At 49.8% G+C, this 16814-nt stretch overlaps 1 non-coding gene and 2 pseudogenes across 1 annotated transcript; 1 reads left to right on the top strand and 2 right to left on the bottom strand.

The window, feature by feature from the left end:
• The first annotated feature begins 1820 nt into the window (after positions 1 to 1820).
• On the top strand, positions 1821 to 2028 carry LOC125966033 (U2 spliceosomal RNA; annotated as a pseudogene).
• A 4615-nt stretch (positions 2029 to 6643) lies between these two features.
• Positions 6644 to 6728, bottom strand: LOC125966037 (U5 spliceosomal RNA; annotated as a pseudogene).
• Positions 6729 to 8029: 1301 nt separating this feature from the next.
• LOC125966032 (U1 spliceosomal RNA) lies at positions 8030 to 8195 on the bottom strand. Its single transcript, XR_007480021.1, has one exon. It is a non-coding gene; the product is annotated as a U1 spliceosomal RNA (small nuclear RNA).
• Between the last annotated feature and the right edge of the window lie 8619 nt (positions 8196 to 16814).

The following is a 16814-nucleotide window of genomic DNA, read 5'->3' as shown; positions in this document are numbered from 1 at the left end:
GTGCCATTGCCCACGTGAGCATTGAAGTCACCCAGTAGAACGATGGAGTCCCCAGAAGGAGCGCTCTCCAGCACTTCCTCCAGGGACTCCAAGAAGGGTGGGCATAGACACAAACAACAGTCAGGACCCGTCCCCCCACCTGAAGGCGGAGGGAAGCTACCCTCTCGTTCACCGGGGTGAACCCCAATGTGCAGACGCCCAGCCGGGGGGGCAATAAGTATACCCACCACATCTGCTCGACACATCTCACCGTGGGCAACTCCAGAGTGGAAGAGAGTCTAGCCCCTCTCGAGAGGGCTTCTACCGGAACCCAAACTGTGCGTGGAGGCTAGTCCGACTATATCTAGTCAGAATTTTTCTGCCTCGCACACCAGCTCGGGCTCCTTTCCAGCCAGAGAGGTGATATTCCATGTCCCAAGAGCTAGCTTCTGCAGCCGGGGATCAGACCGCCAAGGTCCCTGCCTTTGGCCACCGCCCAGCTCACACTGCACTCGACCCCTTTGGCCCCTCGCACAGGTGGTGAGCCCATGGGAAGGGGGACCAACGTTTCCTTTTCGGGTTGTGCCCGGCCGGGCCCCATGGGCGAAGGCCCGGCCACCAGACGCTCGCCTTCGAGCCCTGCCTCCAGGTGCAGCACAACCAACGTGTGGAAAAGATAATGCGCACGACATTTTTTCTCAAAAGCATGACTTGAAAGAAGGTCCAAACCAGACAAACAGCAGAGGATGGTTTTGATCTATCCACCTCTGGGTTATGGGCCCAGCACGCTCCCGCTGCGCCACTCTGCTGCTCAGTGCTAGCAATTCATCAAGTCCTCTAATCGGCTAACAAGCATTCGGTTCCAACTCATAACTGGATTCTGACTGTCACTCATTACATTATGAACAAAGCTCAGTCGGGCAGCACTAACCTGGATGCTGGTGGAGAAACCAACTTTTTATCCACTTTCACATTTTATTAGAAATGTCAACAAAATTCAATGTTGAAACTGCAGTTGGTAGGTAGTGTCGCTGAAGCGCTGGATTTAGGCTCTCAGTCTCTACTAAGGCGTGCGTTCAAATCTTGTGTTAGTTCCGCTGTATTCTTCTGGCCTGACTCCTTTTGGCGCAGCCGTTGTCCATATGATGACCCTGGAAAGTTCTTGGCAAATTCTCATTTGCCTTTCATGTTCATCGGGTCTACCATTTTAATAGGTATCTACACTGTGTATTTGGATAGAGACTGGTCAAAGGGGACACATATATGCCTCGTGAACTACTACATGCATTACTGCGGATGAAGAAGAGTGAACAAATAAGTCATCAGACAAGTTTGCCGATTTTTTAGTGCCCATTAGAGCAGCACTCTGTTCCGTACTGTAACCTGTTAGGTTTGTTCCCAGTTCTTTATCTTTAATGCTCGATATGCTAACAGTAATTACCAAGAGAAAGCCTTCACAGTTTAACTATTTAATGTATGCCAAAATGATTGATGCACAGCTGTGGAGCCCTTTCTGCGAGATGCAGAAGAAGGTTCCTCTCCCAGCGCCAAGGTTCCTGCTCTTATACTACTCTGGCCGCCTTCCTGCAAGGAGGCGACTGCCTAGCCTGTGTGATAATGTGTGACCTTGTCATCTTAACCGAGAGCGACTTCTACATATGTGCAAAGGGTTTCATAGAGTAGAGAAAGCTAATAAAGCAAGAGAAGTGTTACAGCGATATAATGGCATAGCTCAAGCTCCCTAGCTAATCACATGTGCCAAAGAGGCCTATTCTAACAAACCGTTGGTGAGAATGGGTAGACGGGGAAGCCTGTAAGCGAGTCCCTCACTCGCATACTCCATCGCTTCTCTGCCTTTTGGCTAAGATAAAGTGTAGTATCTGTTCTTGGGTTTGGGGGATTAAGAGAGCTGACCGTAGAAGAGAGAATTTTAACCATAAAAGTGGTGATTTTACCCTTGCTTTTACTAATCAGTTCTGTTTTCATCCCAGCAAGTAAGTTGCTTTTAGAATTGGACCGAGCCATTTTTTACTTCACCTGGAAATCCAAGTCAGAGGGACTGAAGAGGGACACCATGAAGAAAAAGAAAAAAAAAATAGAGGAGAAGGAGTCCCGAACTTAAAACTCTTCCTCGGAAGCAGATATGTTGCCCTGCACCTGCGAAGCGCGCTCGTTACACCAAATGCATCGAAAAGCCAAGCAATGACACGATTCTGGATGGGCTCATACTGTCACGGTTGGGTGGTGGAGCATGGAGCAGGACGACCAAGTGCAGCTCGGACCAGGGTTTATTGAAGCAACTCAAAATACAGACTCGGTAAACTGACATGACTTAAACAATAACTTGACTGACTGACCGGGACGTGGAACAAGAAGACAGCAGGACATGACGGCACCAAGACAGGACGACACACCGAACGACAGGAACCAAAACCAATGACCAAAACCAATGACCAAAACCAATGATCCGACAGGGAGAGAGGGGCAGACAGGACTTTTATACACGACAGGTAACGAGAGGCAGGTGGGAACAATCACACTGATCATGGGCACACAGGAGGGGAGGGGCGAGCACACAGACAGAAACCAAGACAGACACATAGTGGAGCAGGGCGAGACGTGACACATACCTCCGGAAACTAAAGCTAATACCCATCGACCAATGAATTCCTGTGTCTTTTAACGCGCCACCTTCTTATTTCTTCACCAAAAAGTTTTTGAAGAACTTTAAATTAGAGCAAGAAAATAGTGACATTTTAACAAGTCACAGATCTATGATCTCTGTCGTACAGCGGGAAGTGGTTTGTCCAGTGCTCGGACCCGCATTCGGCGAGCCCACAACAGTTTGGCACAATGTCAACCACCCCGCCCTCTCGAAACAAACTTGTTGGGACCTGTCGTGGATGGTGGCCCATGATGGCCTCCCAGTCAGGTCCGTTATGCACTCCCGGGGCATATCAGCGCTCTCAACGTGCCCCCGACCTGGCTGTGGCGCCCAGGAGTCAGTGTGGCACCTGCTCAGGTAGTTCATGGCTGCCGTATACCTGTGGGCGACCTGCAGTTCCCGGCAAGGGAAGTGTTGAATGCAGACATCAACATCTCAACAGACCCTTCGCACCCAGGTTGCAGCCTGTTTGAACTACTCCCCTCCGGACGCCGTTATAGAGCTCTGTACACTAAAACCAGCAGACACAGAGACAGCTTCTTCCCCCAGGCTGTCGCTCTGATGAACTCACACCACTCTTAGAGTCTCAGAGTCATTACTGTGCAATAACATCCCGCTTTCCACACCTTTTTTGTTTACACTGTTTGTACTATGTGTCCTCTCTGCATCCATTGCAGCCTGGTCATCCTCGAAGAGGGACCCTCCCATCTGTGGTCTCTTCTCAAGGTTTCTCATTTCCCCCAGCTGGAGTTATGAGTTTTTCCTTGCCCTCTTGGGAGTTTAAGATCAGTTTAAGATCAGGGGATGTTTGAGAATATCTTTCATTTTTCACATGTTGTTGTTAGTCACCTAAATGTTGAACAGAGGCTGTGATTTACCGAAGTCAAATTCCTTGTTTGGCACGCTCAAACATGGCGAATAAAAAACTCTTGAATCTTGAATCTTGAACCTTGTACTCTATGGGGTGAGCCCGTTGAAAATCAAGCAAGAAGACTTTGCAGTGGCTCACTTTTGCTGCCATCAAAGACGCCATGTGGACTTCCAGAAATTTGCTGGTAAGGAGGCACAGACAGACAAGGAAATGATGGAATTGGGCTAAAATGGTGCACGAAAACAGTGTGTATTCACCTTTATATTTTGCTTCATGTAGCCTTATCAAAATGAATAAAACTTCTCTCTGTATGTGCATTCACGTGTAACATTGAAGGAGGTAGATATTTTGTTTCAATATTTAAATAAATACCATCATTGTCTATTAAGACACTAAAAGTTGATGGAACATTTTTTGTAGGGCTGCTGTGTTTTAACAAGGAAAGACTCATGTGCTTATGGATGAAGACGACTTGTACTTGTGATTGTGCTTGTGAACAGTAAAGAGGAGTGCTTGTGCAATTGACAGGGTTGGTTATTGTTTTTTATTTAAAAACAATATTTTTTGCCAAATTACAATAGACTGGCATGTGCCAATTCAAATGGGTCCCACCAGAAGTTAAACTGCATTGATAAACGAAGCCCCTTCGTTAGTCATCACTTTACCGTGGAGGAGGGGTTTGCACGCCCCAATGATCCTAGCAGCCATCTTGTCTGGGGCTTCATGCCCCTGGTAGGGTCATCCATGGCAAACGGATCCTAGGTGAAGGGCCAGACAAAGCACGGCTCTCACAAGCCCCTTATGAAGAAAAACATAAATGGATTTTGTTTTCCCTCGCCCGGACGCGGGTCACCGGGCCCCACATCTGGAGCCAGGCGTGGAGGTGGGGCTCGAAGGCGAGCGTCTGGTGGCCAGGCCTTCGCCCACGGGGCCCGGCTGGGCACAGCCCGAAAAGGAAACATGGGTCCCCCTTCCCATGGGCTCACCACCTGCCGGAGGGGCCAAAGGGGTCGGGTGCAGTGCAAAATGGGCGGCGGAAAAAGGCAGGGACCTTGGCGGACCGATCCCTGGCTGCAGAAGCTGACTCTTGGGACATGGAATATCGCCTCTCTGACTGAAAAGGAGCCCGAGCTGGGCGTGGGAGGAGTTTGGCGAGGCCATGGAGAATGACTTCCGGATGGCTTCGAGGAAATTCTGGTCCACCATCCGGCGTCTCAGGAGGGGGAACCAGTGCACCGTCAACACTGTTTACACTGGAGATGACGTGCTGCTGACCTCGACACGGGACGTCGTGAGTCGGTGGGGAGAGTACTTTGAAGACCTCCTCAATTCCACCGACACGCCTTCCATTGTGGAAACAGGGCCTGGAGACTCTGAGGTGGACTCTCCAATCTCTGGGGTCGAACTCACTGAGGTAATCAAAAAAGTCCTCTGGGGCATGGCCCCGGGGGTGGATGAGATCCGCCCAGAGTTTTTAAAGGCTCTGGATGTTGTGGGACTATCATGGCTGACACGCCTCTACAGCATTGCGTGGACATCGGGGACGGTGCCTCTGGATTGGCAGACTGGGGTGGTGGTTCCCCTCTTTAAGACGGGAGACCGGAGGTTGTGTTCCAACTATAGGGGAATCACACTCCTCAGCCTCCCTGGTAAGGTCTATTCAGGGGTGCTGGAGATGATGGTCTGTCGGGAGGTCGAACCTCGGATTAAGGAGGAGCAGTGTGGCTTTTGTCCTGGCCATGGAACAGTGGACCAGCTCTACACCCTGGGCAGGATCCTCGAGGGGGCATGGGAGTTCGCCCAACCTGTCCACATGTGTTTTGTGGACTTGGAGAAGGGGTTCAATCGTGTCCTTCGGGAAGTTTTGTGGAGGGTGCTTCGGGAGTACGGGGTGCTGAGCCAACTGATAAGGGCGGTTTGGTCCCTGTATCACCAATACCAGAGTTTGGTCCGCATTTCTGGCAGTAAGTCAGATTCTTTCCCAGTGAGGGCTGGACTCTGCCAAGGCTGCCCTTTGTCACCGATTCTGTTCATAATGGTTATGGACAGAATTTCTACACGCAGCCAAGGCGTTGAGGGGGTCCAGTTCTGGGACCTCAGCATTGCGTCTCTGCTTTTTGCAGATGACGTGGTGCTGTTGGCTTCTTCAAGCCGTGATCTCCAGCTCTCACTGGGGTGGTTCGCAGCCGAGTGTGAAGTGGTCGGGATGAGGGTCAGCACCTCCAAATCCGAGGCCATGGTCCTCGGTCGGAAAAGGGTGGGATGCCCTCTCCGGATCGGGGATGAGATCCTGCCCCAAGTGGAGGAGTTCAAGTATCTTTGGGTCTTGTTCACGAGTGAGAGCAGGATGGAGCGCGAGATCGACAGGCAGTTTGCTGCAGCGTCGGCAGTAATGCGAACTCTGTACTAATCCGTCGTGGTGAAGAGAGAGCTGAGACAAAAGGCAAAGCTCTCAATTTACCGGTCGATCTACGCTCCTACCCTCAACTATGGTCACGAGCTTTGGGTCGTGACCGAAAGAACGAGATCCAGAATACAAGCGGCCGAAATGAGTTTCCTCTGCAGGGTGTCCGGGCTCTCCCTTGAGAAGCTTGGTCATCCGGGAGGGACTCGGAGTAGAGCCGCTGCTCTTCTACGGTGAGAGGAGCCAGATGAGGTGGCTCAGGCATCTCATCAGGATGCCTCCTGGACGCCTCCCTTTGGAAGTGTTCCGGACATGTCCCACCGGTAGGAGACCTCGCGGGCGATCCAGGACGTGCTGGAAAGACTATGTCTCTCGGCTGGCCTGGGAACGCCTTGGGATTCCCCGGGTTGAGTTGGATGAAGTGGCTGGGGAGAGGGAAGCCTGGGAGTCCCTCCTAAAGCTGTCTCCCCCTCGACCCAACCCGGATAAGCGGAATAGGATGGATAAATGGATGGATGATAAACGAGGTTTTAAACGTGATTGTCTGTCTGCACTCGGCATAATTTCTCTGTTTATGTGAACATGTTCACACGTGCCGGTATAAATTATGTGAACGTATGATTGTTGCACGGAGTATGATATAGGCGGCTATCCGTTGCAATATTGATATTCTTTCGCAGAGCATCAACAAATTGAGATATACTCTTATTGTTCCTCTCCACGGAAATGGTATACTCTTTATTGTTCCTCTCCACAGAAATCTTTAGTAAAAGGCGAAAGATTTATTCGATCTGAAGAGAAACGAGTGATCTGAAAATCTGAGTCAAAACGGGCCACCCCACTGCTGGTCTCACTAAATTCACAGGCGGTCTCACACTCAAATTGCAGCAACCATTCCTTCTAATACAAACAATAGAAGTTGATGGATTTACTATACTTACAAGGACTCAAGCAAAATAGAATGTTTAAACGAGTATTTTGTGTTCATTAATGTCTCACTTACTTTAAACATTGTTGGCGCACAGGATTGTAGGTATCTGATCGAACACTGATGGCGCTCGTTCTTTCAATTATATTGGGCGTCTATTTTGATTATTGATGGTAAAAACAGTTGTATGTCTTGGTACGTGTACTTTTGGTCTGAGAGAACGGGAAATGATCCCATCCCTGTGTTTTATTTGAAAATTTGTAATTTCATAACTTTATTCAACACAAATCGGGAAACAAAATACGATCGTAATTTCTCAAATGATTTTTCAAACTTCGGAAATGCTCTATGTCTCCCTTGTGTCGCAAATAATTGAGGCTTTTGACGTTGCTGGCATGGTTTGGAGTGTAATTCACCTCCACTGCGTTGGTGGCGTTTGATATTTGACATTAGAAAATATTTCTGTCATTTTACTTTAGAAAGTAAAAGTTGTTTTCTAGAAATCCATACTTGTGATGTATGAGGAACAACAATCGGGCGCATTCTTAAAAAGACAGACCTACAGCCGACAAAAAGGTTTTGATACGTTCATATCATATGACGAGTCAGGAACGTGGTAATTACATATTATTTTGCATTTGCTAATTTGGTGAATACAGTTTAACGAGCAAATGCACAGTGTTAGAGATTCGCTCAGTCCAACTTATTTTGCAAGAACCACACGGGAGACGAGTAAGTCCCTTTAGACACCTGCAGGTGGAGAGTCCATTCGTCGCTGTGCGTACAGCGATGTTCGAATGGAGGTCTGACTCTCGCCTCCTGCAAGAGCATTTTTATTAAGAGAAACAGGGTGGGGGTAAGAGTGGACTGAATAGAGAAAGCCCTTGACCTCTAGTCAAAACATAGCAAGGGGTGTTTTACGACTTTGTGTAGGATGGGACACGCTAGGTGATTTATCACAGGTTGCATTCCAACATAAGCATAAAACTAATCTAGCTAGGTTATTTATTACAGGCTGCATTCCAACATAATCATACGATAAGAATAATCTGGAGAACCCTGACACACAGTTCCAGAGTACAGTTAATTACATAATCAAAAGCGTTCAGTGTGTCACAGCATCGCAGACTTAAACTCCATGTGCATACTACTGCGCTTAATTTTTGTTTTCATCAGAAAGACCAGAGGAGAGCGCGAACACAGTCCCCCACTACCAGAAATAATGCAGTCAAGATTCACACAGTAGGGGAATTTGCAGAGGTCAGCACAACCGTAGTGCAATGGCTGAGCCTCACATGGGGTGAACCACCTTCTTGATCATGGGCCGACGTCTTTACCGCACACGCCATTTTCAGTCACGGGCTTAATTGCTAAAAACGTGTGGCACACATACACACTCAGTGGATGAAACAGGATTCGTAGAACTGTTTAAGTCAAAGTCAAAGTCAGCTTTATTGTCAATTTGTCCACATGCCGAAGACATACAAAGAAACCGAAATTTCGTTCCCCCCTATCCCATGGTGACAAGACATGGCCCACAACAGACAAACAAGTAAACAAGTATAACAAAAGCGTGCTGAATAAATAATGAATAAATAACACAACAAATAAATAAATAAATAAGAGGAGCAAAAAAAGGAGCAAGTGTGCGTACAGCAGACATTCCAGAAAATAGCGCAACAGTGCCACACGCTACGCAGAAGGGGGTAGCGAGTTCAGGGCCCTAACAGCCTGGAGAAAGAAGCTGTTGGCGAGTCTGGTGGTGCGGGAGCGCAGGCTCCTATACCTCTTCCCAGAGGGCAGAAGGTCAAACAAAGAGTGAGCCGGGTGACTCACATCTCTGGCAATCGAGGTTGCCTTGCGGGCGAGATGGGAGGTGTAAATGTCCTTCAGGGAGGGGAGCGAAGCACCAATAATCTTACCAGCCGTATTCACTATGCGCTGCAGGGCCTTCAAGTTCTGTTCAGTGCAGTTACCACCCCAGACAGCGATGCAACTGGTGAGGACGCTCTCAATGGTGCCACGGTAGAATGTAGACAGGACTGCCTGAGGAGCACATGCACACCTGAGCTTCCGCAGGAAGTACAGGCGGCGCTGAGCTTTCTTTGCCAGTGACGAGGTGTTTGCGGACCAGGAGAGGTCCTCACTGATGTGCACCCCCAGGAACTTGGTGCAGCTCACCCACTCCACCACAGCACCGTCGATGATCAGCGGCAGGTGTGACCCTTCCGGAAGTCAACAACGATTTCCTTGGTCTTATTGACGTTCAGCAGGAGGTTGTTGTCCCTGCACCACATGGTCAGAAGGTCAACTTCCGACCTGTACCGAGTCTCGTCGCCCTTCGTGATGAGACCCACCAGAGTCGTGTCGTCAGCAAACTTCACTATGCGGTTGTCGCTGTAGGTCGCAGTGCAGTCATGCGTCAGCAGGGTGAAGAGCAATGGACTAAGCACGCAGCCCTGGGGGCCCCCGTGCATGCATTGCCTTTTTTAACCTGAGAACCCTAAAACTGTATGAATTTGTATTTATTGAAAACGTCCAACATTACCACTGAATAATATTTTTTTTCCTGAACAAGTTTTGAAAATGACAAATATATCAAATAACAATAACATAAACAGTTCACCGCCACACAGCCCCAAGCACCGGCATCGACTTCCAGGCGTGTGGCAGCGTGGACTTCCATCCCTGGAGGTGGCACTTCCAGCCACAGAGGTCGAAGAGAGCTCCATAGAATAGGACCGGGTGTGCGTGAAACATATAATAGTTTTTCAAACCTTCTGTGTCACTCCAAATCATTAAATCCTTCAAACTAGTGGTAGAGTGTCCGCCCTGAGACTGGAAGGTTGTGGGTTCAAACCCCGGCCGGGTCATACCTATAAAAATGGGACCCATTGCCTCCCTGCTTGGCACTCAACATTAAGGGGTGGAATTGGGTGTTAGATCACCAAATGATTCCCGAGCGCGGCACCGCTGCTGCTCACTGCTCCCCTCTCCCCCAGGGGATGGATCAAAATCACACGGGGATGGGTTGAATGCAGAGGACAAATCTCACCACACCCAGATGTGTGTGTGATGATCATTGGGAAAAAAAAACTCTCCGTCCTCTGTGTCACTTACAAGCAAAGCCACTAAAGATGCCGGTAGTACATGGGGCCCTTCGTCATCTTCGTCATCCCGTGATCGAATCCTTTGTCCTTTAAGTAAACAACCGCCGCGCCGCTGATGTCACTTGCAGTTCAAACTACAGTAATCCCTTGCTACATCACGGTTCGTTTATCCATTTTTCGTTTTTTTTTTTATTTTGAAAATTTGTGACAAAAAATCACGTATAAGTTGCTCCTCAGTATAAGTCGCCCCCCCACCCAAACTATGAAAAGAAACGTGACTTATAGTCCAGAAAATACGGTAATGACAACACACAATACAACAAAACACAGCACAACAATACTTACCTTTCCTTTAAAATCTTTTTCTCTACCTAACACAGACAGATAATGGGAGAATGTGTCACAATGTGAAGGAGATGTATTGGGTAATGCAGAAACAAAATAAAAACTATTATTTAATGTTAGACACATTATCCACTAGGCTACTTTCCTCTTGACATTCATTAAATTGACAACGAAGGGACTTGAACCCCTTAATCTTCTGATCCAGTCAGTTAACTCCACTTGAATCTAGGCTGTAGATTTACTGTATATGCTCAAAAATCATTGCACTGCTATCACTTGTCAGAATTTCCTGTATGGCTATCTGGCCTAATGGATAAGATTTCAAATCTAAACAGGTATTCATGTCTAGTGTATCATCAAATTGAAAGAGGAAAATATGTCACGGTCGGGTGTGGAGCATGGAGCAGGACGACCAAGTGCAGCCCGGACCAGGGTCCACCGAAGCAACTCAAAATACAGACTCGGTAAACTGACATGACCTAAACAATAACTTGACTGACCAGGACGTGAAACAAGAAGACAGCAGGACACGACGGCACCAAGACAGCACGCCAACACCGAACGACAGCAACCAAAACCAAAACCAATGATCCGACAGGGAGAGAGGGGCAGACAGGACTTTTATACACGACAGGTAACGAGAGGCAGGTGGGAACAATCACACTGATCATGGGCACACAGGAGGGGAGGGGCGAGCACACAGACAGAAACCAAGACAGACACATAGTGGAGCAGTTGGGGGCGAGACGTGACAGAACCCCCCCCACAAGGGACGTCTCCCGACGTCCCAAAAAAAAAAAAAAACTAGGGGAACCGAACCGCGCCGCACTCGGGCGGCGACTTGGGGAACCGAACCGCGCCGCACTCGGGCGGCGACTTGGGGAACCGAACCGCGCCGCACTCGGGCGGCGACTTGGGGAACCGAACCGCGCCGCACTCGGTCGGCGACTTGGGGAACCGAACCGCACCGCACTCGGGCGGCGACTTGGGGAACCGAACCGCACCGCACTCGGGCGGCGACTTGGGGAACCGAACCGCACCGCACTCGGGCGGCGACTTGGGGAACCGAACCGCACCGCACTCGGGCGGCGACTTGGGAAACCGAACCGCACTCGAGCGGTGACTTGGGGGAACCGAACCGCACTCTGGCGGCGACTTCGGGGAACAGATCCGCACTCTGGCGGCGACTGCGGGGACAGATCCGCACTCTGGCGGCGACTGCGGGGACAGATCCGCACTCTGGCGGCGACTGCGGGGACAGATCCGCACTCTGGCGGCGACTGCGGGGACAGATCCGCACTCTGGCGGCGACTGCGGGGACAGATCCGCACTCTGGCGGCGACTGCGGGGACAGATCCGCACTCTGGCGGCGACTGCGGGGACAGAACCGCACTCGGGCGGTGACTGCGGGGACAGATCCGCACTCGGGCGGTGACTGCGGGGACAGATCCGCACTCTGGCGGTGACCTAGGGGACAGAGCCGCACTCTGGCGGTGACCTAGGGGACAGAGCCGCACTCTGGCGGTGACTTCGGGAACAGAACCGCGCTCGGGCGGCGACTTGGGGAACACAACAGCACACGGGCGGCGACTTGGGGAAACAGAACCGCACTCCGCGGAAACTCGGGGAAACACAACCGCACTGGGGCGGCGCCTTGGGAAGTCTGTACCGCGATCGGCGGCCACTCACAAAGTCCGTACAGTGATCGGCGACATTCGGAAGGCGGGGCTGTGCGCGGCGGCAAGAGCCATCACGCGCCGCAGCAGAGGGAGCGGAGCCAGGGACGATCGCGGGTCCGACGCAGCTGGCTTGGATGTCTGGCGACGTTCGCGGGTCCTGCGACGCTGGGGTGGAGCCCGATGGCGGCCGTGAGTCTGATGACGCCGGGGGGGCACTCCGATAGCGGCCGCGGGTCCGGCGTCGCGGCAGCGAAGTCCGACGACGGTCGCAGAGCTGATGGCGCCGGGGGGGAATTCCGATGGCGGCCGTGAGCCCGGCGTCGCTGGAGCAAGATCCGATGGCGGCTGCAAGCCCATGGCGCTGGAACATGCTCGGATGTGGATCGGGCGTCGCAGTGGGAGCTGGTGGTGAAGGGTGGTCCAAGCGCTGGCCGCTGTGATGGTCGGATCATTCTGTCACGGTCGGGTGTGGAGCATGGAGCAGGACGACCAAGTGCAGCCCGGACCAGGGTCCACCGAAGCAACTCAAAATACAGACTCGGTAAACTGACATGACCTAAACAATAACTTGACTGACCGGGACGTGAAACAAGAAGACAGCAGGACACGACGGCACCAAGACAGCACGCCAACACCGAACGACAGCAACCAAAACCAAAACCAATGATCCGACAGGGAGAGAGGGGCAGACAGGACTTTTATACACGACAGGTAACGAGAGGCAGGTGGGAACAATCACACTGATCATGGGCACACAGGAGGGGAGGGGCGAGCACACAGACAGAAACCAAGACAGACACATAGTGGAGCAGTTGGGGGCGAGACGTGACAAAATATAGGTAAACTGTTTTTGTGCTGTTTTGATCTTTGTTGTGGTGACCCCAAATGTCAGTGACAAAAGCCAAAAGAAAGAGGCACATTTTTCATCTGATGTACAATTTTTAATTTGTTTCTCTTGACTCCAGTTGAGCAACCTGTGCTTGCTGATATTCACAATCCCTGCTTACTTTGCTGCCCTACCCCTTAAAAGAAGAAAAAGTTATTTTAGTCTGAGCAACCTGCTCCCTACTGAAAATAGGGTTTTCAACTAAGGTTTCCAACTAGGACTAGGGTTTCCAACTAGGGCTAGAGTTAGGGTTAGGGCTAGTTTGGACTAGGTATATAAAAAGTCTGCCCCACCTGAGGACCGAACTCTTGACCTTTAGATTGTGAGACTGGCATGCTAGCACCTGCATTAATGAGGCTGTGCATTTACAGTTTTACAATTCTTTTTTACTGTAAAATTGATCCAACCACCGGCCATTTCAATCAAACTGAACTTCACAGAAAGATAAAGTGACTTTTAGTCTGAGCATTCTGAAACTAGGGTTTCCAACTCGGGTTAGGGAAGCCAACTAAGGTTTCAAATTGTGGCCAGGGTTTCCAACTGGGGCTTCCAACGAGGATGAGGGTTTCCAATTCGGGCTAGAGTTAAGACTATATAAAAGTGTGCCCTGTGTGAGGGTCGAATTTACGACCTCCAGATTATGAGACTGACACACTACCACTTCCGCGAACGAGGCTATGCATTTGCAATTTGTGCAATTGTTTTTTACTGTAAAATTGATTCAACCACCGCCCATTTTGATCAAACTTAACTAGGCTAGGGCTAGGATTTCCAACTAGGACTAGGGTTTACAGGTAGGGCTAGATTTAGGGTTGGAATATATATAAATCATGCACCGTGTGAGGATCAAACTCTCGACTTTCAGATTACGACACTGACGCGCTACCGCCTGCGCCAACGAGAATTTGTGGCACCTGTCTTAAAATTCTATTTTACTGTAAAATTGATTCAACCACCGGCCATTTCCATCAAACTGAACTTCATCAAAAGAAAAAGGTACTTCTGTCTGACCATTCTCAAAGTTGGGTTTCCAACTGGGGCTAGGGTTTCCAACAAGGGCTCGAGTTAGGGTTAGGACTAAATAAGACATAGCCCCATGTGAGGGTTGAACTCACGACTTTCAGTTTACTAGACTGACGCGCTACCGCCTGCGCTACCGAGGCCATGAATCGTTGGTTTTACAGAGCTATTTTACTGTAAAATTGATTCAACCACTGGCCATTTCAATTAAACTCAACTTCACAGACAGTAAACCTTATTCTATGTATTATTTATTATTCTTTTCTATACTGTCAGAAAGGTTTTGGTTTCTGATTTCTTTTTTGTTGTGCTGACTCCCCCCCAATCTCCATTTTCAGTGCAACAAAGTGACAAAAACCAAAAGAAAAAATGCTTTCTCTATTGCACACTAGAGCCAGCATTTCCAACTAGGGCTAGGGTTTCCAACTAGGGTTCCAACTCCGGGTAGGGTTTCAAACTAGGAATTCCAACTGGGGCAAGGGTTTCCAATTAGGGTTTCCAACTCGGGCTGGGGTTTCCAACTAGAGACAACATTGGACAGCTGCCACTTGTTGGGAACCTTTAAATGTTTAGTCTTATCAACGAATGTGTTTCAGAGGCCAGATTTAAAACGTGGCTTCTGGTTTTCGTGAACCAAACCCATTAAAAAAAGTGAAAGAATGAAACAGTTCTTAATAGGAGAAGCCTGGTTAGCTCAGGTGGTAGAGCATGCAAGTCTTAATCTCAGGGTTGTGGGTTCTATCCCCATATTGGGCAGCCCACACTTGTCGGGAACCTTTGATTCTTTAGTCTTATCAATAGATGTGTTTCAGAGGCCACACTTAAAACATTTCTCTATTTCCCCTAACCCATTCAAAAAAAAATGAAAAAATGAAACAATTCCAAGGTCGAAAAGCCTGGTTAGCTCAGTGGGGAGAACATGCGACTCTTAAACTCAGGGCCGTGGGTTCGGTTCCCACATTGGGCATCCTTGCTTGTTGGGAACCGTTAAACAGTCTTATCAAGGCCACACTGAAAACATGGAGTATTTCACATGGCGATGTGGCCTAATGGATAAGGCACCTGACTTCGGATCAGACGATCCCTTTCATAGTCAATTTAACGTGTCATGCTTTGAAATCAAAAACTTGACTTCAGTCTGAACCAACTCTTGACTGATTGATTGAACTTTATTCATCCCACAGCAGGGAAATTCACTTGTCACAGCAGCGCATATCAGTGCAATAATAATACGAGTGCAAGAATAAAACAAGTGCCAGAATTACAAAAAAGGGTAAATAACAGACAAGGATAAACACAAGTGCTGCTAGTAGAGACGAAACACATTCATTTTATCAGGCGGCATGCATGTTGTAAAGTCTGACAGCAGAGGGAATGAAGGACCTGAGGAACCGTTCCTTCCTACACCGAGGGTGCAAAAGTCTGCCGCTAAAGGAGCTGCTCAGGAACCGCACACTCTCATGGAGGTGGTGAGAGGTGTTGTCCATGATGGATTTAAGCTTAATCAACGTCCTCCTCTCACCCACAACCTCAATGGAGTCCAGGGGACAGCCCAGAACAGAGCTCGCTCTTCTGAGCATCTTATTCAGTCCCCCCCTGTCCCGGTCACTACTGCCCCCACCCCAGCAGACCACAGCGTAGATGATGGCCGAGGCCACCATAGAGTCATAGAAGGTCCGGAGGAGAGCCCTGCACACACCGAAGGACCTCAGTCTCCTCAGCAGATGGAGGCGACTCTGGCCCTTTTTGTACAGGATATGGGTGTGATCAGTCCAGTCCAGTCCAGTTTGTTGTTAAGGCGAACACCCAGGAATTTGTAGTTCTCCACTACCTCACTGTCCGATCCCTGGATGTTCATTGGAGTGAAGATGGGTGCTGTCCTCCCGAAGCTCACAATCAACCCCTTCGTCTTGCTGGTGTTGTTCACCTGATGCTGGTTGAGCTCACACCAGCTGACAAAGTCCTTGATGACCAACCTATATTCCAGATCGTTCCCCTCTGCGACATTTCAAACAATGGCCATGTCGTCGGAGAACTTCTGGATTTGGCAGTGTGCGGTGTCGTGGGTAAAGTCTGACGTGAACAGGGTGAAAAGGAAAGGAGCACCCTACCCTGGGGGACACCAGTGCTGCAGTGCACCACGTCGGACTCACTGCGATGTAACCTCACAAACTGCGGCCGGTCGGTGAGGAAGTCCGTTGTCCATGCAGTCAGGCACTGGTCCACACCCGCCTTCTCCATCTTCACCCTAAGCAGTGACGGCTGGATGGTGTTAAAAGCGCTGAAGAAAACAAAGAACATGATCTTCCCAGTGCTCCTGTTGTCCTCCAGGTGAAGCAGTGTTCTGTGCAGTAAATAAATCAATGCATTGTCCACCCCAACACCAGGCAGGTAAGCAAACTGCAGGGGGTCCAGCTGCGCTCCCACTAGTGAACGCAGGTGACCCAGGATGATCCTCTTCATAGTCTTCATCAGGTGGGAAGTCAAGGCAATAGGCCTGAAGTGGTTAGGCTCCTTGGGGCATGGCACCTTTGGTACAGGGACCACGCAGGAGGTCTTCCACAGTACTGGGACCTTGTTCAGGCTCAGGCTTAGGTTGAACAGGTACCTGACCACACCACTCAGCTGGTCCGCACAATCCCTGAGCAGTCTCGGCCAGATGCCGTCTGGGCCCGGGGTCTTCCCTGCTTTGATCTTTCTGAAGTGAACCTGAAGATCTGTAAAGAAGAGGGGGATGTCGGAAGACCGGGGTGATGGAGTGGAGACAGGAGACAGAAGAGTGACTCCGGGGGAGGGGGTTGGTGAGCTGGCGGGGGGGCTGGAGTGTCGAAGGTGGTAGAAAAAGATGCGGAGCGAGGTGAAGGGGTGGGGGGGAGGCGGAATCAAATCTGTTGAAGAACAGATTGAGTTCATGCACCTGTTGGATT

This window comes from Syngnathus scovelli, unplaced genomic scaffold, assembly GCF_024217435.2.
Source record: "Syngnathus scovelli strain Florida unplaced genomic scaffold, RoL_Ssco_1.2 HiC_scaffold_30, whole genome shotgun sequence".
Classification (NCBI taxonomy): Eukaryota; Metazoa; Chordata; class Actinopteri; order Syngnathiformes; family Syngnathidae; genus Syngnathus; species Syngnathus scovelli.
The sequence above is the reverse complement of the archived record's forward strand: the minus strand, read 5'-3'. Positions and strand labels throughout refer to the sequence as shown.